General features: G+C 46.0%; 1 protein-coding gene across 2 annotated transcripts in view; it reads right to left on the bottom strand.

Moving 5' to 3' along the window:
- NCK2 (NCK adaptor protein 2) overlaps positions 1-7,041 on the bottom strand; it is an 83,824-nt gene extending 76,783 nt beyond the window's left edge. For both annotated transcript variants that reach the window (XM_048493893.1, XM_048493894.1), the window contains exon 1: positions 6,546-7,041. The gene's annotated coding sequence lies outside the window, so the exon portion shown is untranslated. The remainder of the gene's footprint in view (positions 1-6,545) is intronic.
- Between the last annotated feature and the right edge of the window lie 14,844 nt (positions 7,042-21,885).

Raw genomic sequence — 21,885 nt, 5'->3', positions numbered from 1 at the left:
GTGACTCTTCTTCCCCCTCACGGTATGTTTATGTTGACTGCTTGTTTTATGCTCCATTAAAAAAAAGTTTCAGATTTTTCTGCAAATCTAGGGGATCCCCAAGTTTGTTAAAATATTCTCCTGTCCTGGTTGCAGATTTAAATATGTAGCAATGTTGACTATTATATATATTGATCCACGATAACTATTTTGCTTTGTTATGCAAATATCTTGATTGATGGTATTTGGCCAAATCATATGAGTATCATCGGATAATAAAGGCTGGCTTAGTGCTGTATTTGAATGCTGATATCCAAATGAATAGCTACCAGTTTCTCCATCCCTTTTAGAGATGTTACCAAAAAGGATAATGCTTAAGCCACAGAATCTTTTGCCATGTTCCTACCAATTACCTTCCTCTATCCTTCTCCCCATCATAGGCCACAAAAGCAGATGTGCAAAGAGATAGGGGACGCAAGACATACAGTGGGCTCAGTACTTTCAATAGGCTGGGAACCACCTTCAAGTTAAAAAAAAACCACCCCGTTAATTCAAGAGCACATATTTCACACAGAGTGGACAAAAATAACTTAGAAAAGCTCCTTCACTGAACTTGTATTTGAAGCATATAATGACCCAAATGTCTGAAAACTGCCTAGGTGAGAAATTTTCATCCACTATATTTAAGAGAAGATTCTCAGTAATATCATTTGTTAAAATATTTATAATTCTCCTTTCTTATTAGGTATATTGAAAGGTAGTTCTGCAGGGAAATATAAAGAAAAGACTGCACGTTCTGGCAAGAAACAAAACTGTATCATTTCAGACCACTGCATGGTTTTCAGATTTGAGGGCTACAGTTCTGGAAATATATTTTAACAGGCTTTCTGATTCCTTCGGCACATGGCAACTCACAATACGGATTTTCTTCAATTATGCATTTTTTGAAAAGTTGACAAATCAATATTTTTTATCATTTATCGTACAGTAGCGAAATAACTAACAGACTTCAGAAGAAGAAAACTCTGGTAAGTATACCAGAGAAAACTGGAGAACACTGCATTACAGGGTGATTAAGTGTAACAAGCTAAATAAATCAGAGAAGGTTGAATAAGGAGAATGACACTAACAAAATGTATCCTACCTCATGTGATAATGCTTGTTATATTTCAAAGTATTCTCAATTATTTTTATCTTTAGATGCTATTAGAATAATTTTTTTAAAAATACACTAGGCTAATTTATATTTTACAGAGAAAGTTTGATCACCATTATCACTTACATTCAAAAAGTGCTATTGAGATACTTCTAAACTTGCAGAAAAGAAAATCTGATAGAAACATGCAGTACTTTTGTCTCTGTTAGAAGGTACCAACTTTTTTTTTTGGCTAGGTGTGCACAAGATGATGCAATGACACAAAGCATATCCAGATAATCCTCCTCCTATGGAGCCTTATGGTATTCTTTTTACACTAGAGATTCTATGCTGAAAAGCAGAGCAACGTGCCACTAAAAGCAGTAGAACTGAAGTACTTACACCTTACTCACGCTTATCCTGGTTTCCAAGAATGCATAAATTACTTTTATATGTAGCTTCACAAAGTACTTTTTGCCATTAAGTCACAGTTGACTTATGGAAACCACACAGGGTTTTCAAAGCAAGAGATATGTAGAAATGGGCCATCACTGCCTGCCTCCACCTCCCAACCCTCATATTCCTTGGAGGTCTCCTATCCAAATATTCGCCAGGGTCACAGTTGAGAGAGTGAGACTGGACCAAGGTCACCCAGCCAGCTTGCATGATGCAAGTGGGGATTGGAACTTAGGTTTTCCAGGTCCTTCTGCAACAACTTAACCACTACACAACCCTGGTTCTAACAGTGCTATACTGACTTAAAACTCGTGACCAAAAGCATTCAACATACTATGACAGTGCTTTATTTAAACTACAGTGAATCAAAACTTGAAAAATATCATCCCAATTTTTAAAAAATGCACCAGGAATTCCAGCTGAAAGGAAACCATCAACATAACAATTCCAGTTTTCAATACTTCCTGGTTAAACAGCAGAATTACAATCATGGGAAGATTTAATTTCCACAATAAATGAAAACAGGCAATATTCTAAGCACACTTTTTTCCCAGCGTTTTGGGCTGGCATCTAAGATGTGATTACATGTGGTACCAAAATAGGCTGCATGTTACTTAGGAACTTTCACAAAAGTCAAAAAGGCTATTTCTGTCCTCTCAAAGGGTTTAGAAGAGAGTTCTTTTCTAACTCCTCCCTTCCAGCTGTATTTATCACAAATTATGGTACCGCCATAGCATTTTTTTATCAGTATGAAGTATGTATTATGGACAAAATAAAGAAAATGCAAACTAGTCACAACGAGATCTGGCAAGTTAGCTCGTAAAGAAACCTCAAGATGACTTACCACAACTTAATGTCATTGGTTCCAGCTTTACTTAAGCCAGAACAATCTATTAAAGTTTATGTTGATTTACCACACAGAGAAATTTGAGCTTCTAACCTTCAGACTGTTCCTTCAGCGATTTAGTCATATAAGTATAGTCCACACATAATTTTCCTTACACAAAAATAAACTTTTGTTTAGCCTAGCCACTGCACTGGTTTTGCTGAAAGTGCTCAGGTTAGCATCCCATAACAACCCTAAAAAGCTGCTCCTAGGACAGAAAAATCTGCAGAAACTTTCCAGTGGATCCAGGTAAGTATTCATGAATCAGCTTCTCAATATATAAATACAGCAAAACAGAAGGGTTTACATGGTCTTCCTATAGTCGGAGATTATATCCATGTAAGGACAACTACATGTGTGAAGTAGCTCTTCATTTAAAAAAATCAGTCCTAGATAAATTTAATAGCATTAGGCCAAGCATTTCCTGCTGCATTTCCTACCAGGCTAATACATAAGAAATTATCAATTCACAGAAAGTGTTGAATACTCTTTAATATTCATACCACCATTTTCTACACCCTTGGATTTCATGCCAATATTATGATAGGGTCAAGTAATTTTTACTTTTTAAAAAACACCTATTTTAAATCTTCCGTTCTTGAATGTATCCTCCAGTCTCCTGTCCCACACCTATTAAACCACAAATCCCACTATTACAAATACTGCACATAACTGACTCGTTACCAGCAACACATTCAGTTTCGCACAGAATAAAGAAATCCAACGGTAACTGCCCAAGTGGCTTGTAGTCTATTTACAATGTTATAAAAAGCAGTTGACACCCTAATCGTATTGATTTCAATTAAATTTACATCCTAGTGGGTGTGCTTGAGACTGCAACTGTAATGCAGTGATGGAATTCTGCTTCAGAACCTAAGACATGGCTCCACTTTACCCAGGCTGGTTCTGGTGGGTTTTCGGGCTGTGTGGCCATGGTCTGGTGGATCTTGTTCCTGACGTTTTGCCTGCATCTGTGGCAGGCATCTTCAGAGATGTATCACAGAGGCTTGAAGGAGAGAGAAGTCTGTTAGAGTAACAGTGTGTAACAGACTTCCCTCTGTGATAAACCTCTGAAGATGCCAACCAAAGATGCAGGCGAAACGTTAGGAACAAAATCCACCAGACACGGCCACACAGCCCGGAAAGCCCACCAGAACCAGTTGAATCTGGCTGTGAAAGCCTTCAACAATACCTTTACCCAGACTGTTACTCTAAATGCTGAGAAAGAGCCTAGGATAGCATTGTTTTGCATAATGCTGCAGTGTATTAACTGTTCTTTTTTTTTTAAAGGCTACATATAACAGTATCATTTCAGCTGACTATTGCAAACTATTCAAACAAACTGGATCATGTTTGAAAAGAGAACTGATTCTGAGCAGCTAAGTAACCTGTACATTCTCACACACATAGACAACTCAAAGTGTTAAAAACACTGTATGCTCCAGATACATTTTTAGTTTATTTACAGCTGTAAACAAGCTCAAATGCCCCTGAAGTCAATGCAGTCATTCTAGAACACATAACTGAAGGATCTTCCCACTTGATCTAAGTGTTTACATTGATATAATAAGCCTACAGCATTCACTTCATAAACTGTTGGATGGCTGATACAATCAGTATGCTCCATTCTAAATGACTGCTCCAAATGTAAAAAAATTCATGATGAAACACAATACAGAGCACACATTTTAAAATTTCAAATTGAATATATAGCTTGAGTGTCACTATAGCTCCAGAAAGAAGAAGCACAAATAAGCCACTTCACAGAAATAATTAGCTCTATTAAATAACCAGCTAAACGACTCTATAATTTGATAGGCGAAGAGTACCATTTTCCCCCCTCTACCAGCATTTAAAACCACCTCACACCTTCACTTGTGGGCAGGTGGTATAATGGATAAAGCATTACACCAGAACAAAGACCAGCAGATGTGACTGGACCTCTCATGGTTAAGGACAAGGAGGGAAAGTTTTTCCCTGTCCTAATGTTTGCCTCTAAAACAGAATACTCTGAAGAAACTTGCAGGTAGCAACTCTGGACAATGCAGATGTGAGGTGGGGAGCCATGTTTCTCTCTGGATCCTTATTAAGAATCAGCAGCTACCAGTATAGATTTTCTTGCTGGCATATCTCCCGCATACAAACACGCACAGCATCATGGTGTGGATACACAAGAGAAAAAGCTACAAAATTGGGGTTCTATAGTCAGGAACGAAAACCATCAAGGGCCACTCAGCTATCACATTTTGTTTTCTAGTTTCCTAAAGTACGTCACAGCGTGTGGTCATGTGAATGGAATTAGCAGTCAGGTATTTACATAAAGACTATCAAGGGCTGTGATTGTTTTAATACTGTACTATTTAATTTCCACATCTTCCGGGAAGAAGTAATGTAAAGATATACCCCTGTTATCCCATTTTGTAGAAAAGAAATAATCAATCTTTCTATGAACAGAGGAAAGGTGAAAAGCAGTAAAGAATCCGTATGCTGATAGAATTCCCATCAACAAACAGTCAAAAAGTAGTCTTGTCTGTCATTTGCACAGTAAAAATGGAACAAATGTATTAAAACCACTATGGACCTAAATTGAAGTATGTTGACATGAACATGACCATATGTGCAAGAGGAATCCAGGCTGACCCTTTCTAAGGACTGGGTTTGATGTCATTTTTGGTGTGTTTGGACTTAAGCAAAGTAGTTTGCTTATGGTGGGCAACAACTACATCACCATCTTCCTGAAGGCTAGACTTTGAATGCACAGTCAAGTGCCCATCATTTGACACCCCTCCCCTCATTACTTACCAGGCTCTAAATAATGCTACCTGAACCACTCTCATGTTTGACAGATTGCTGATGAGGGACATTTACATACATCTAAATACGTGACACATGATACAACAAACATACTTTTAGAGAAACAATGTAGAGTGTACCTGCCTTCACTCTTGCATAATACGAGAACTACCCCTCTTTTATAAAAAGGCAAAAGAAAGGATTCAGACTTTAGCACTTAAAAAGGTTTGCACGGTTTCACAAAGAAAGAATGGTTAGCATTACACCAAAAATGTCCATTTAAACCACCCAATGTCCATTCAAACCACCCAATACTTTGATCTAAACAGCTTTGACCCAAGTAAACATATATACAAGATCAATGTACAAAAGGGCAATACATGCATCACAAAATAAAAACAATACGTAACACCTGAGCACGAAACAGAGCTGCTCCATTTGTACAACTGCCCCATCCCTTAAAATTAAGCATCATGGGGGAGTGGATTCTGCTCTCACCTCCGCTTACCCCTTTCTTGGTCTGCACTTGCTCACTTTCCTACAATCTATTGTAAAACCTTTGCTCCTTTCTTAGTCCCACCACTCCACAAGAGAGGGAAGGAGGCAGCATCCATAGCCATTCTTTTCTCACAGAGAACAAACCTTCCTAGCTGGGGGAGGGGGCCAGAAAGAAGGTAATCTCCCACCTACTCCCTCTTAACACCCAGGGCGCTTTGCAACAGCCCGCCCGCCACCACCCCTTCCCTGCCTGGGCCATCCCACTTCTCTCCTTTCCCTGCCCCCGCCCCGGAAAAACAAATCCAGACCTCCCTTCCTCTGAGATCCTCAATCTTCGCCCCTTTTTGGAAGAGACAAATATATTCCCCACAGCTCTCCATTTGCAAACCGTGATTTGCTTCCCTGCCTCCACAACCCAATATCCTTTAAATAATGGGAAAGCGACCGTGTTCTCGGATTGAAGCCTTCAAGGGCTCCCCCACCACCCATGACAAGACGGATCCCTTCATTAAGGAGAAATGCACACACACACACCCCTCTTTGCACACTTGTCTGTTTGCCCGGTTGCAAAACCCCCGTACAGAAAAGACGGAGGGCAGAAAGGGCGGAGGGAGGAAAGGGTCCTCCAGGCTCTCCCTTCCCCTCCTTGTCTCCCCACGGGCGCGTCGCCTAGGCCCGGCCTCGGGGATGGGACGGGGGACCCGCCAATAATTAACCCCCCTTCTTCAACCCAAGAATCCGCCTCCCCTCCGAACTCCTTGCCCGACCCCCGCGACAAGTTTATGGCGCCTTTGCTACCTGATGGGGGCTCCGGTTGGGGATCCTCCGGCCCGGATCAAGAATGGCAGCAGGAAGAGAAGAAAGGAGCGGGAGGGAGGGAGAGAAAGAAGCGGGATCTCTCGCTCTCCTCCCGGCGGGCAGCGCTCTTTGTCTCGGTTCCTTTCCCCGCCTGCTCCGCTGGGGGCTTTCCCTGCCTGCCTGCTTTGCGCCCAGCAATAGGGGGTGGGGGGGCCGGCCTCGCCCCGTTTGCTCCGCGGGTCCGTCTCTCCCGGCTCGGTGTGCCCAAGGCCCCGGCGCCTCCACAGCCCCAGTCGTCCGGCGGCGGCGGCGGCAGCAGCAGCAGCTCGGGGCCCCTCCTCCTGCACACAGCCAGGCAGGCCGTGCCTTCCTTCCTTCCCTCCCTCCTCTTCCTTCCCCAGCCTGCCCCTTCCCTTCCTGCCGCCGGGATGGCAGAAGGGGGAGGCGGGGATGGGAGACGAGTCTTTCCTCCGCCCGCTTCCCTTCCCCGGCTCTTCTGCGGCAGGCAGCCGCCTTGCTGGGCCGCCCCCTCCAAGCAAGGCCGCGAGAGGAAGGAAGAAAGCACAACAATGGGGAGGGGGAGACTCAGCCGACTGTGGCGGGTCGCTATTCTGGTCTTCTCACGCTCCCACCGCGCCTTTATTTTTGGAAAGTTTTGGCAGGCCGCCTCTCCGCCTCCAGACTCGGGAAGCTGCAGCCGCTCCAAGGCGCACTCAACTTCGTCAAACTTGCTTCCCAGTAAAGAAGGCGCGGGGGTCGGGGCTTTTCTGTGGGCACAGGCGCTTGGGATCACCTTGATGTAGGGAAGCATTAAGCGCTATGCCCGAACTGGTCGAAATAACTTGGTCCAGGGTCGAGTTGAGAGTGCCCTTCTGCCCCTTTGTTAAACGCGGTATCCGTTCACACGTGCTCGTGCTTCCCCTGCCTGCAATACAAGCCTGCACTACCTGGGGTGGTTTTTGCAAATGAGCTGGCAAATCTGGGTTATGCTGTCCTTGCCAGCTCCAGTTTCAGCCTCAGCGTTTCTCTGGCTGGCACGTCTTTTTCGACTGAGCACATCCGAAGCTATAAAAATGGAGTCAACACAAACAATACCCTTTTAAAAATCCAGATCCGCGCCTCTGGCAATACCGGGTTTCCGGCATGAGTCCCCCTCCTTTCATTCTCTTGAAAGCACATGATACTTATTTAGAAAAGAAAGAGAGGAGAAAGTGTTTAGATTCTGTTTCGTTGGATCCGTGGATCATTGTGCTTTCTGTCTAGGAAAAAAGCGAAAGAGATGCTTTTAGGTTTTTATGTGAGCCTCCATGGTTTGCCAGCTAAAAATAGGAGGCGGTCCATGTTCGCATTCCCAGAAGTGCAACCCATGGATAGGGAACTTTCAGGAATAGCATCACAGCTGCTGAAGGAGTTGGTTGGCCAGGAAAGTGGGGTCACTGTTGAAGGGAAGGTTCCCTACCTGAGAGTGTTCCCTAGGAAAGGACTGTTACCATATGGACAGGACTGTTTCCATATGAATGATAGGTGATAGGCACTTTAGTTAAAATATTGCATACTTGTAGTCAGTTCAGTTCAATTCTGAACTGACAATTCATCTTTAAACCATAACCTACCCAGCTGGCTGGGAGTAAAGTGGAGAGGTCTGGGGTGGGCAATGCAAACCATCCCCTAAATAAAGTCTGCCTAGTAAATGTTGTGCTGTGATGAATCCATAAGGACCTGGTGATTACCTTTACCTTTTTAAATAATGATGATGTATTATTGAATATCTTTCAGGCATGGCTTGTTAGAATATCAAATTAGTATCTGAGAGACCCAGGTTGAATTGCCATTCTGCTGTGAAGCTGGGTGATCTAGGTCTAGTTATTCTCTCAGCCTTACCTACCTCACAAGGTCGTGATAATATTGAGGAGGAGTAGAGAACATTCTGCTTGTATTCTAGGGAAGAAGGGCAGATCAGAGGTGTAGCTAGGAAAAATGGAGCCCAGGGCAAAATCTGAGTTTTCTGGGGGGCCCACTTATGGGCGACCCCCTCCCCCACCACGACCAAACAATCTACGAGCACCAAAGCCCATTGCTGGGAAGATGCAATGGGCCCTAGAAAAGGAAGGATCTCCCCAGCAATGGGCTTTAGTGGGAATGTAGCAGCCCACACCTCACAGTGTGACACTTACCTGGTTGTGCATCTGTGGCTCGGGGATGGGACAGGTTGAAGAGTATGGCTTGAGGTAGGAAGGAAGGTGGAGAGGAGTGGGGTGCGGGGAGGGTGGCAAAAGGAAGGCTGGAGTGGAAGACAATGGAAAAGTGGCTTGGAGAGTTGAAAGGGCAGGCTTGGGGTGGCAGATGGGGAGAGGGTGGAATGGGAGGCTTCAAGTGGGGGAGGTCAGAAAGGTGAGGGTTCTGGTGGGGCAGGGTGACAAGCATGGGGAAGGGTTGAAAGGTAAGGCTTGAGGTGGAAGGGGTGGCTAGGGTTGGAGGATGGTTGTAGGAGAGCATGAGGGTGGGAAGGGTTAGCAGGTTAGTGTTGGGGTGGGGCAAGGTGAGGGTGTGGGAGGGTTGAAAAGTAAAGCTTTGGATGGTGGGAGAGTTGGAAAGTGTAGCTAGGGGAGGGGAGGGTTGGTAGGTGAGTATGTTGGGTTGGAGGGTTGGAGGTTAGAATTGGGGTGGGGGAGAGTGGCAAGATGAGGACTGGGGGTGGGAGGGTTGGTAAGGTGAGGCTTGTGGTGTGGTATGTGTGTTGGAAAGTAAGGTTTGGGGTGGGGAGGATTGGAAGGTGGGACCAGGGGTGGGGGAGGTTGAAAAGATTAGGATTGGGGAGGGGGAGGGTGGAAAGTGGCTGGGGGGAAGTAGGTGAGGCTGCCGGGGGGAAGGAGGGGGTGGGGGCGATTTTCTGCCCCCCATGTGACTGAATGGTGGCTGCCCAGGGCATTTGTCCCCAGATGTCCCTGTGGAAGCTCCGCTTCTGGGGCAGAGTAATAAGGTGGTAGTGTGAAGTACTGTCCCATCCACTTATTAATACAGAGTCTTGCCTCCTTGCGATTATTCATTCTTTAGAAGTAAATCTCCCTGAGTTTAATGGAATTTACTTTCAAGTAAATATGCCAGGATTACAACTTGGAGTGGCAATATCATCTAACAGTTATCTGAGTACAAGCTCCATGCGAAACAGTGAGATATTTCTGTTTTTTACCTTTCCTTCCATGTTACATTTAAAACCTTGTGGCACCTATGGGCACATTAGAAATGTTGAGAGTAAGCAGTGGACAATAAAACAAAATGGCTGTCAGAGGGTAGGTGTGACCATTCACAAAATGGCTGCAGTGGAGACTGTGTTCAATCTCAGAGTGTTGTGATGTTCCACAAAATGTTAGTATGTTCCACTCCGAGCATCTTTCTATAATTGAGGCAGCTGGTTCTGAATGGGTGCTCTCTGTAGACACAAATCCTCTTCTAAAGCAACGTCAGAGCTCCAGTGAGATACAGGAAAGACAGGATGCGCTGTTTATTGGGGAAGGAGCAAGCGGAGCACCAGAACACATATCAGCAGGTGCCATGGTGTCCCTGTGTACCATGTTAAGAGTAATCGCTATCTTAGACCATGTTTCAGTCAGAGTGATGCACTGTCCTCCTGAAATTAACTGGATTTAAAAGTCTGCATACTATTTACAAAAAAGTACCATTGTTACTGTTTCTAAAAACGGGGGGAGGGGGGGGTTGGATGTTTGCCATTTTATTGTTGGGTGTAACTGAGAATGGTTTTAACTGTTATTGTAAACTGCCTTGAACCATGATGAAAAGCAGATTATAAATGTTTCAGTAAACAAATAAGAAACGTCTGTTGCAAAACTGGCAATCCAATCATACTTAAGTTGACTCAAAGATGTCCTTGTCCTAGCTACTACAGTGGGTAGTTGACATCCCAAAGAGTGCTTATGACTGCAGGCGTAGCATCTGACCTAGTAAAGATTAAAACTTTTAAGTTCCACTAATTTCAGTGAGGAGGTTTAGATAACACTGCAATCCAGAAATAGGGGTGGGTGTTGGGGATGGAGGCAGCCAGGGGGAGGGCCATGAACGCAGCACCACGCTGACTCCATGGGGGCTTCAGATGATGCAGAAAGGAGAGCAAATTTAAATCCCTCTGGCAGCACGGATCACCCCATAGGACAAACAGGCTTATGTTATACTTTCATACAGCATACATCTGCAAAGCCAGAGGCTGGCATTCCCAGTCTCGAACATTGGCTCCATCCCTGGGAATGCCCTCCCCCAATCACTTGGACGCCAGTGTAGCTCCATGGTGGCCTGGACTTCCATGGTGGCCTGCTGTGGAGATGTAGGGCAGTGGGATACAAATGTTTTGCACACTCCACAAACATGACTGCCTCTTACACCAGCGAAAAAGGCAAGTGCGTTAGCGTAACCTCTACCACTTCCACAGCACAGTTCCCCTCCCCGCCCCACTGGATTGGGCTGTTAGTGGCTTAAGCATGCCTAGCTTTACACAGGATAGGTCTGTAAATCTTCCCACTGAAATCCACAGGGATTTAAAACAATTTTAATTTTGTATTGTCGAAGGCTTTCACGGCCGGATTCAACTGGTTCTGGTGGGTTTTCTGGGCTGTGTGGCCGTGGTCTGGTGGATCTCGTTCCTAACATTTCGCCTGCATCTGTGGCTGCGTAACAGACTTCCTTCTGTAATACATCTCTGAAGATGCCTGCCACAGATGCAGGCAAAACATTAGGAACAAGATCCACCAGACCACGGCCACACAGCCCAGATCATGCTCTTAGTATTCTATTTGTTGGACACATGTTTAAATATGAAGTACTTTACAAAATGCAATGGGTAGAACATATCTAAAATGGTCAGCTAGCTACTGCTGAATGACTTCAGCATTCTGTGATTCTAATTCAGCCTGACAGTAACATAGCCGCTTTTCTCACTTACTGCAAGACTGGTGTATTGTCAGTGAAATTCACTAAGAACACACTGAGAGGAAAAGTTTCCAAACTGGAAACAGTTCCACATTCTTGCTGTCCATGCAGCCAGTGATCACAAGGAGTTTTGAATGCTCAACCGCAGAGACACAATTATTATTTATTGCTGTTACAATGGATTATTTAATTATAAATAACATCCAGTCTTTATCTCAGGGAAACTACAGTAGTAAATGTGAGTGCAACTGAGAGCTGGTCAACATACATTTGCTTGACATGGCAACTATTCTTTACAGGAAGTCATCGCTCTCTATGTTGGTAAACAGTTTTCTCCCTTCCCCATCAAGTGTCTCTGGGGGAAAGGGGGGTTGCATTAGTATGGTGAACATTGCCAAATTCATGTGGTGAGCACGTTAATGTCTCACTATATGGAGACCGCTGCCACATGATTGATATATAACACTGTAATTCTGGGTGGATTAAAATCAATGGGCATAGAACGAAGTAATTCTATATATAATTGTATAACTAAAGCACCTTAACCATGACTGCCTAAGACTGTAGTTCTAAGCACTCTCGCTTGTTCGTAATATCCCAACCTTCTCTACATCTTTGTGGGAATGTTTTATTTATTTGTTTACTTCATTTATAGCCCATCTCTGCCCACAGTGGGCAGAGAAGCCTAGATCATTTTCCTCTTTCCTTTTTATTTCTTACAACAACCCTGTGAGGTAGGGGAGACAGAGGGCATTTTCTCACATACAGAATAATGCAATTTCAAGCCACTTTCAATGCACTTTAACAATTGTTTGCAAGTAGATTTTGCTATTTTGTACAGTACAATCCTGCTGCAAAGTGGATTGAAATTGCATTATTCTGCATGTGCAAAAGTGCCCTGAGAGTGTGCAACTAGCCCAAAATCACCAAGTAAGTTTCTACAGAATTGGAGGGATTTGAACCTGCATTTCTCAGATCCTCATCTGAATATCTAACTGCTACACAACACTGACTTTCATGGGGTGGCTGCTGGTGAACAGAAGCAAGCATCTGAACCAGGATGAGTCATGGAAGCCATAAGGCAGAGAGTTACCTGGTGGTTGCTGTCAGGCTTGGCTGGGCCAACTTTTTCTTCAAAGTCCCTAAAGGCCTTGACCTCTCCCCCTGACATTTATTATCAGAAACCAAGGCTTGGCAATACAATTATGGTTGCTAAGCAACAGACACTGTCATCCATTTCTTAAAGCTACCGTCTTTGCCTTTGTTTTAAAGGTACTTCCTCAGCTTGTAGAAAGATCTGTTTTGTCTGTTCATGGCCCCAGTCTCTGGGCAGATTCCGCATGGGTCAAAAACAGTGGTGTGAAAATGGTGTGAAAATGGAGTAAATCCTTTTACACTGGTTTAAACCATTTTACACCATTTTCGCATTGCTGTTTTTGGCCCATGCGGAATCTGCCCTGGATTTAAATGTCCTCAGATTGGAAGACAGATAATGCAAAATGTACAGTGTTGTTATAACTGAAATAACAGTGCAGGATATCATGTTGGTATGTTAGCTCTAACAATCTGCTAAGCGACTGTAGTTAAAGATTGCTTCTTCTTTTATATAGAAGTTTTTTTAAAAAAAATCCACGTGGGTAGAGTTCATTGTTAGACCATATGGTCCTTGCGAAATCTTCTTCCACAATGAATAAGAATTTCATGGCAAGCCACCAATAGAGCAGTTGCACAAAGTAGTTGCTTACACTGTTTCCTGTGTACTGTTGAAAGAATAATTTTTAAAAAGCACTGAAGAACTGAGATTGGCAGGTCCTGGTTACGGCACAGAGCAACACGCAGCATTAAGCAGCAACAGCTTGCGTTCCAAATCATAGGCAACAACAATATTAGCTATCCAAAATACAGTCAAAATTGCCGACTAATTCTGAAGCATGTTTTCTTTCAGCTGGCTATGGCAGTTGATGTAAATAGACTTTCTCTGCTACAAAAGGCAAAAACAAATAATGGAAACACAGCCTCGCTTAAAAGTTAATCTATCTTTCAGATGCTGAGAGCAATTTTTATCACTCTTCCAAAATACAGGAGTTTACTGTCTGTCTTCTTTTTATGAAAAAATGCACAATCCCTATTAAACCACACACAATAAGAAATCTAAGTTCTGTTCTTTTTTATATAATTTATAGTGGTTTTCATTAATACAAAGATTTTTTCCCCATTTCAATAATAATTTCCCATTTATGATTTCGGGAACAACCACCTGGTCAAGATTCTTAAAATATTTTATAATGTATATGATTGGGATGTGGGTTTTAAGCTTGTAAACTGGTGACCACTGAAAAAGGTCCAAGTAACCAAAACTTGTCTGATCTTTTGTGGTTTATTGTGTAGTTCCTGTTTCATCAACTTTGTATGATATGACTTTTTATCTCAACAATACTTAGATCTGCAGTTATTTTAATGGAGTCTATTTTTCAGGCCTTTTAAAAACATCATTAATCAGTGCCCATTGAATTAATATTCTCTTTCTATTTTTGTTGTCTTTGTCTCAAGCTTGTAAGTTTTACAGTTGAATTTTGGTTGTGTTTGTTCCCTTTTTTCTTTTCTTTGATCTAAACTGTATTTGCCATCGAATACACAGGCCCAATACATTATCCCTTTATGCAGAGGTGGAGCGAAGGGAAACTGTGCCTGCCGCAGCATCACCTGGCGCAGCATCACCTGTCCCTGCCCCAGAATGCCCCCACCACACCCCCTTGATGGCCCGCCCACACCTCCACTGCTGCTTCACTCGGGGTGTCGCGCCCCCCTACTCCGTGGGTGCTACGCCACTGCCTTTATGCACCTTTTAACATTCCCTTTAGTTGAACTGGAGGACCACCAGGCACATTTCCCCCCTCTCTCACACACACACACCATTTGAAATATACACAGTGTGGGATTTTCTAAATTCCCTTACCACAAAGGTAAACAGCTATTTATTGTTACAGGGAACATTTCCGTACAAATGTTACATATTCCTGTCTACAGCTGAAAGGAGCATGGAAAAATTTCCTTCACTTCTTGCATGATACAGTGGGGAGGTAGACTGGCCCTTATTCTCTACAATTTGCCTGGGACCTGCAATTTCACATGTTGGAGCAGCCCAAACTGACTTGCTTTTTTCAGAACAGAAAAACAAAATCAAAAGTAGGCCACTGTGATCAAAGTCCAAATCAGAGGTGGAGTCAAGAGAGGCAGGTTTCCCTCCTTCTGTCAACTGGCAGTGCTGTACCACAGAGAAACCATCAATGTACAATCCGCTATGGACTCATTAGAGAGAATCTGGTTTTCAAGATGCCTGTGCTTTTTCTGCAGAAGTTTTCAAGTTTGAATACTGTTTGGCGGCTCCCTGCTTTCTCAAGCAACAGCAACTTCCAAAGGCAGCCTTTTGAAGCTCAGTGTCTTTGTGAGGAGGAAACACTGGAACCTTATGGTGCTTTTTGCAACATCTGTTTATCTGCATGTCTGTAAGAGGAGCATGGAGAGAGCAGCAAATGCCCGACAGCGGGTTCTGAAGCAGCATTAGGACCCTTGGTAGACCTCTACAAGGCTTCCTGACAGCAGATGCCAAATTCGTCAGCTTCTCGTTTTCTTTATGTATCGTCACTCCCAGTTTGTTTCCCCCTAGCTACCATATGCCATCAAAAGCCTACAATGTTCATTTAAATAAGCATCTTCTAAAGCAACATTTTTGAACAGTTAACTCTGCAGAAGCCTAGAGCAAAAGTCATACCATTTGATGGCCAAAAACAATGAAATGAAATGTTAATGTCATTTAAAAAATCCCACTTATAATAACTGCCCTTCTTTTGAGTGTCCGGGCTGCAACAATCACATGTAGTTGCATATAGTTCAACCTCATAGCTGTTGTGTTTGTCATGATGGGCTAGGGTCTAGAAGACCCAGGTTTGAATCCCCCATGCGTGCCATGGAAGCTCCCCATGTGACCTTGGGCCAGTCATCCAGTCTCAGCCAACATAGTTGTTGCTGTGATGATAAATACGAAAAAAAACAATGTTGGTGTAGACAGCGTTGGGTCTCCCTTGTAAAGAAGTTATAACTATCTCAATAAATAAATGCTAATAGTTCAGTGTGCCATCAAGTCACAGCTGACTTATGGCAATCCTATAGGGTTTTCAAGGCAAGAAAAATTGAGAGGTGCTTTGCCATTGCCTGCCTCCACATGGGCTGAGAGAGTTCTGAGTGAACTGTGACAGCCCCAAGATCACCCAGCAGGCTCCAGGTAGAGAAGTGGGAAGTCAAACCCAGTTCTCCAGAGCCCATCACTCTTAACCATGATGGCTCTGACTCAGTGCTGTATACACACTGAATGTCACTGTAAAATGATCATGGCAAAAATTTAAATGTATTCTCTGAATTACTAGACTTCTAAGCGTGGCACTGTTTATGTGAGCTGCTTTGGGTTTGCATGCTTCCAAACCCTTGTCCCATACCTTTCTCCTGCAATCTCTGTTTGGCTGTGACATCCGAACTGTCAAATGATTTCCTTGGAAAGCATGAATAGACAGTGGTTTCGTGTCTGATCTGGATAGCAGGTCGAAACTATGGTGTAGTAATGCACTGCTGACCCAGCAGCGCCGTGGTAGAACGTTGGGACGCCAACGGACCTACGGCCTTCTGGTCGCACCGCACCCCCACTCCTCATCCCCCTATGAGTCACGGGTCATGAACTGTCTGGCTCAGTCACCGGGCGCAGGGACAATGGTCTTGCCCCCAGGTGAGGATTAGGCTCAGACGCTTACGCTCCTCTCCGCACGTAGCCAGGTGAGATCATGCATCACATGATGATCTCCAGGTCTCCCGGTCTCCCGCTCATCTCCCTACCCACCTCCTTTACACGCCCACAATGAAACCCTAATAAAAAGTGCTAGAGACCAGCACAGGGCAGAGTTGTCAGGATCACGAAATCCCGCGCTTCCTGTTGCTGACGCTCTCCGCCAGATGAAACCTCCTCCAGCGTCTCGCCTATTCCTTAGTGACGACCCTGCGGGGTTGACTACAAGCTGGTGCGAAACCGAGGAATCCTGAAGACCTCCCACCCTGCTCACGTGCGGCCTGGGGAAGGGCGCTGATACGAAGTCCGGCTGGATCGAGCATCCAGGGATAGCCGTTTCGGTATCGCCTGTCCTCTGGATCGAGCGCATCCAGAGACTGCAGCGTCCTAGGACCTCTCGTCCGGCCGGAACACGGTGAAGTATGGGAGCTTGCAAAAGCAGGGAGCTTATGACAAGCTTGCGTTGAAAGCGGAACTAAGCGTTAGCGAAATGTGACAGGGTCCCGGCGTAAAGAAGGGAGCTGCGCAAATTGGTTGAGGAGATTGAAGCTCAATGTCCATGTATGGTACCCAGAGGGGGACATTGAATCTTAAGGACAGGAAAACATCGAGCTCTTCGCTGCAGAGCCTCAGCGATGTCACTGCTACTGGCGATGGAGACAATGTTATGTAAGCCATCAGCCTGCAGACCTATGGCTCCCTTGCGTGAGCGCCCTCCTTTTCGATCTTTCACCTTCAATTTCAACCCGGAATTTTCTCTATCCACTAAATTGGGCGCCTGTCCTCCTTCTGCCCCTTGCTCCTCCATGCATTTCAAACTCTCAGCGGCTCAGCCCTTCTGCTCCGCCTTCATTTCGAGAAGCCACTGCACCTCCGCGTCGAAGCGCCCGCGTAAAATTTCGCGGGGTTTCAAAACTCTTGCAGAGCATTGACCCGCGATCTGCAGAAGAAGAAAACCCTGGCGGAGAGGCGATGCCGATATATTCTTGCATTGTGCCCGTCCATTTCACAGATGCAGGGGAGGGTGCGTCATTAGTTGTTGAGTGCCATCCCTTTAAGCTATAACATCCTCACTGAAAGGCTCCATAGCGTCGCGAGGCGTAAAGGAATCACTAGCCCCTACGTGAGAGGCATGCTAGAAGGTATCGCGAGGAATCACTTAATGGTTCGGTTGACTGGAAGACCACCTTCCGCGTATCCTGAGCCTGCACAATTTGTGATCTGGGAGGCGAGTTCAGCCAGCAATGCTTTAGCAGGGCAGCCGCCTCTGGCGGCATACCACTACCAGCGCAACTTTAAACGAAGCTTTTAAGCCCAATGCACAAAGTCGCCCTGCCGGTAGCCACCCTTACGGTTGCCTCTGAATGCGCCTACAAGGCGTTTTTGAAAGTCCCCAATACCGGGACAGCCAACCCAAAGTTTTTCTAGCACCGGCAGAAGCCTCAAGGACCCTATGCTGAGTTTGTGAACCCAGGCTCCAGGAGGCCCTCAAGAGGCAGGTTGACAACGAGGCCAGGCGAACTCATAGCGCCTTGCCAAAGCGCCTCCGCTGAGTGCGCCAGCGATCACAGGCCTAGGAAGGAACCCGAGCTGGCCGACATGCTCAAAGCTTGCCAGGATATCGGATCTTTAAGCCCATCAAGCCAGCCTTCTAGCGCCGCCCTCTCCGCTGCCATGAGACAGCCCGAGGCGAATGTCTCAATTGCGGCAAGCCAGGACATTTCGAGGAATTGTAGGCTGCCCGGGGGGCTAGCCCAACCCTGGCGGAGGGAGGGTCTCTCCCAGAGCCCCAGGAAAGTCTAAGACGGGCGCTCCCGATGCCGCTGGGAGAACCGATGCCGGGCATCTCCCCAGCCGGAACCCAGATCCGCACCTCCAACCCTTCCCCGGAGACTCCCCATGAGATGTGGCTGCCCCAGCTCAGTATAGTGATCCCATCCCCACGGAGACCATTGGGCTGGTCTTGCCAGCTTGCTCCCCCCCTACGTCCTATACTTCCTGCTCTGCTAACCCCTTCTACTTCAAAGGTCACCATGCACCTCCCACCAGTGCCCCAGAATGTACGCATTTCAAAAATCTCTGCAGAGTCCACAGTCACTGAATTGCAGCAGAAAGAAATGCTGACCCGAAGAGGACTTACGTTTTTGAGGCCTCCTCAGAATGCCCCATAGCCAATCTACAGGACAATGAGGCATGGAAGGGAAGATGCTTTCGCACAATGGCCTTAAGCCAAAAGTCCTTCGTGAAGAAGAAGCCCCCTTGGCCCTCTCCAGCTGTAAGGTTCCAACCAGATCACAAGTAGCCTCTGAGCCTGTGCAAAGCCCTAAGCTCTCAAAGCTCCCAGTGGCAGCAAAATCGTCAAGTACCTCAGAAGGCAGATCTCAAATCAGAGTCATAATCCTCCCTCGTTACTTTATATGTGCTCTGTATGCCTATGTATGTTCTGTATGTCTTGCCCCTTTCAAGAGACCCCTAAAGTTTTCCCCTCATAAGAGGGATTTTCCATTAGCTTCTAAGCTATGCTCTTGTGCTTCAATTAAAGTTTTTCTCCTTCTGATTATGTGTGCCAATGCCTTGAGAGGCCTGCGCCCATTACAGCATCCGCGCCATAAGCGGGACACAGCTTCGTGCGTGCTCCCTAGGATACCGATGGGACCTGCTTCAAGAGCAGCCTCCATCTTAGTTTAAACCTTCAAAACTCTTCTTCCAAACCTCTCCTTGAGACAGCACCAGCCGTCCATCTGAGCCTACACTGCCACATTGGTAGAAGCCAGGAATTATTTTCATGCTCCCACATTTCCTGCTGGCGCCCTGGCTAGTCGCGGTGCGGGGGGTCTCCCAACTCCACCTATCTTACACAGCCTCGCTGTGAAGGTAGGAAGCGAGCTCAAACGGCCAAGTCTCCTTACAGGAGGGAAGGTAGAGCTGACTTCCAAACCCTCCCCGCCTTCTTTTTCTGCACACCCTCCTTCTCTCTCATGGGCTGGCATACCCACACCTCTAGATCTGGGATCTGACAAAGGTTTTCTTGCAAACCCCTCTCAAATTGCTCGTGTGATCAAACCTCAAGCCCAGGAACTGTTCTCTTTGCATCTTTCTCTAAATCTTTCCTATGAATGCTATATTACGATATGACTATAATTGTGAATTGTTCAAGTTGCTTTGCAAAAAACCCCACACCTTAGATACGGTGATTGGGATTGTTTACAAACAAACATCCGACCTGGATATGACCTCTCCCTTCTCCTGACGCCGGGCAATTCCTGCCTTGTATCTCTTAGCGCCTTGAATGTTGCGCGAAGTGATGGATTGTCGAGATAAGATAACTATAACTAGCAACTTGGCCAAAACAAGCGAAGAAGGGGAGTAGTTCCCCTAGGCCCAATCAAGGTCTCATCCAGCAGACCATATCCAAATTTCTCTTCTCTATTCTCTATCTATCAAAATTGCCCGCCTCCAGGGCTCGGGCTTTCTTCCATCATCTATAAGGACTAACTCAGCCAGCATACAAAACCCCTGGAAGCGTTGCTTGTCTTTTCTCTTCCATACAGGAGTCCAGCTACATGCCAGGCCAGCCCATCCCGAGATGGGCCGGGGCCTCCCTGGAAAGGATCAACCCGCCCTGTCGAGGGGGCCGATTGCCCCAGCCTGGGCGAGGATGGGAGGGATCTCTCTGGAGCCAACACACCCATTCTTCCACGGGATCACAGCCCGGCTGGCGTCACCCCTGGAGGCGGCAGCCCTGGGCCAGCTGTGGCTCAGAGGGTTGATGAAGCGTGTTGCTGCTCCTCATCTACAATGCGTATTCTCTCTCCCTCTCTGCGCCTGGCTGAAACTTGGAATTGCAGCCAGGAGCATTCCTGATAGATTAACCCTTGGAACTCCGGCTGTTCTCAGCGGCTTGAATATTGTTGGAACGCCTTCTCTGACAACGCTAACCGTGAGAATCACTGAACCGTGTAAAGACTATCAGTAGCTCTCCCCTCATCTTAGAAATCCATGGACTCTATGCCATCACTCTGTAGCTTTGGTAGTCAAACAGCTTAAAGAGCCATGCATTGGACAATTATGCAACCACGGGTTGCCTTCCTTCGATACATCATCCAGCCTATGTATCGTTTAGCCATGTTTTATTGCTTACTGTGAACCAACTATTGCTGAAGTTATTGCTTGCCTTAATTTTAGAAGTTATGTCATTTGTTGTTGCTGCTTCGCCTGTGTCTGCCGAACTCTCTGCTTCTGCGCCTCACCATCGTTCTGCCTCAGGCTTCACCCGGAAGCCCAAGCACAGCCACCGCTCCAGCCCTTCCCCTCGACGACCTGCGGGCGTGGCGGCTCTAGCCAGGCGGTGTGTTTCCACCGCAACTTCCGCGTGGGAGTCCCGGACTTGTTTCCTGTAACTTACCAAGACTATTGGCGGCTGGCCTGTGCCCTTCGCGAGAGTCCATCAACTCCACCTCCATTGCTCTGGATGCCCTGGCCTCCGAGCAGCAGGAACTTCGATCAAAGCGACTTTAGATAATCGTGCAGCCATTGATTATTTGTTGTTATTGCATCACCAAGGTTGTGAGAATGTACATAATATGTGTTTGGTTAATCTTGCTGATAATTCGCAATTGAGTGATAGGAAAGTACGTGAGCTGCAAGAAGTTGTATCTAATCTGAAATGATGTTTTGCCCCATTGGTGGTCAGCCCTCGGGAGCTGGCTGCCGGGAGGATGGTTTAGTGCTATTGTACAGCTCTGCATTGGTTTAATTAATAGTTATCCGGATCTTGCTTCGTTCAGTGTGTGTCTAACCAATATTGCCGTGTGTAAGAAGCCCCTCGAATTTCCCTTACCCGCAACCAAGTTCTAATGTTACACAAGCAGCTCGGTCAGCTTGACCAGGCAGCGGAGGAGACAAGCGTCCCTTTAAATCACCCCTTAGCATTTGGTCCCCTTCTAAAAAATGTAAAGAGATGTAGTAATGCACTGCTGACCCAGCAGCCGTGGTAGAAACGTTGGGCAGCCAGCGGACCTACGGCCTTCTGGTGGCACCGCACCCCACTCCTCGCCCTATGAGTCCGCGGGTCATGAACTGTCTGGCTCAGTCACCGGGCGCAGGGACAATGGTCTTGCCCACAGGTGAGGATTAGGCTCAGACGCTTACGCTCCTCTCCGCACGTAGCCAGGTGAGATCATGCATCACATGATGATCTCCAGGTCTCCCGGTCTCCCGCTCATCTCCCTACCCACCTCCTTTACACGCCCACAATGAAACCCTAATAAAAGGTGCCAGAGACCAGCACAGGGCAGAGTTGTCAGGATCACGAAATCCCGCGCTTCCTGTTGCTGACGCTCTCCGCCAGATGAAACCTCCTCCGCGTCTCGCCTATTCCTTAGCGACGACCCTGCGGGGTTGACTACACTATGGCTATGATGATAGGCTCTAAAACAGGAAGTTGCAGAGTGAATCAGTGTGCAAGGGAAAGAAAGCATTTCCCCAGCCCAAGGCACGCTGATATAAATACTAAACCCCAGCAAGAGCTCCAGTGGCTCTAAAAGCAACGTAGCAATTCACGAATGG

The sequence above is a fragment of the Sphaerodactylus townsendi genome, linkage group LG04, assembly GCF_021028975.2.
Source record: "Sphaerodactylus townsendi isolate TG3544 linkage group LG04, MPM_Stown_v2.3, whole genome shotgun sequence".
In the NCBI taxonomy this organism is placed as follows: Eukaryota; Metazoa; Chordata; class Lepidosauria; order Squamata; family Sphaerodactylidae; genus Sphaerodactylus; species Sphaerodactylus townsendi.
The sequence above is the reverse complement of the archived record's forward strand: the minus strand, read 5'-3'. Positions and strand labels throughout refer to the sequence as shown.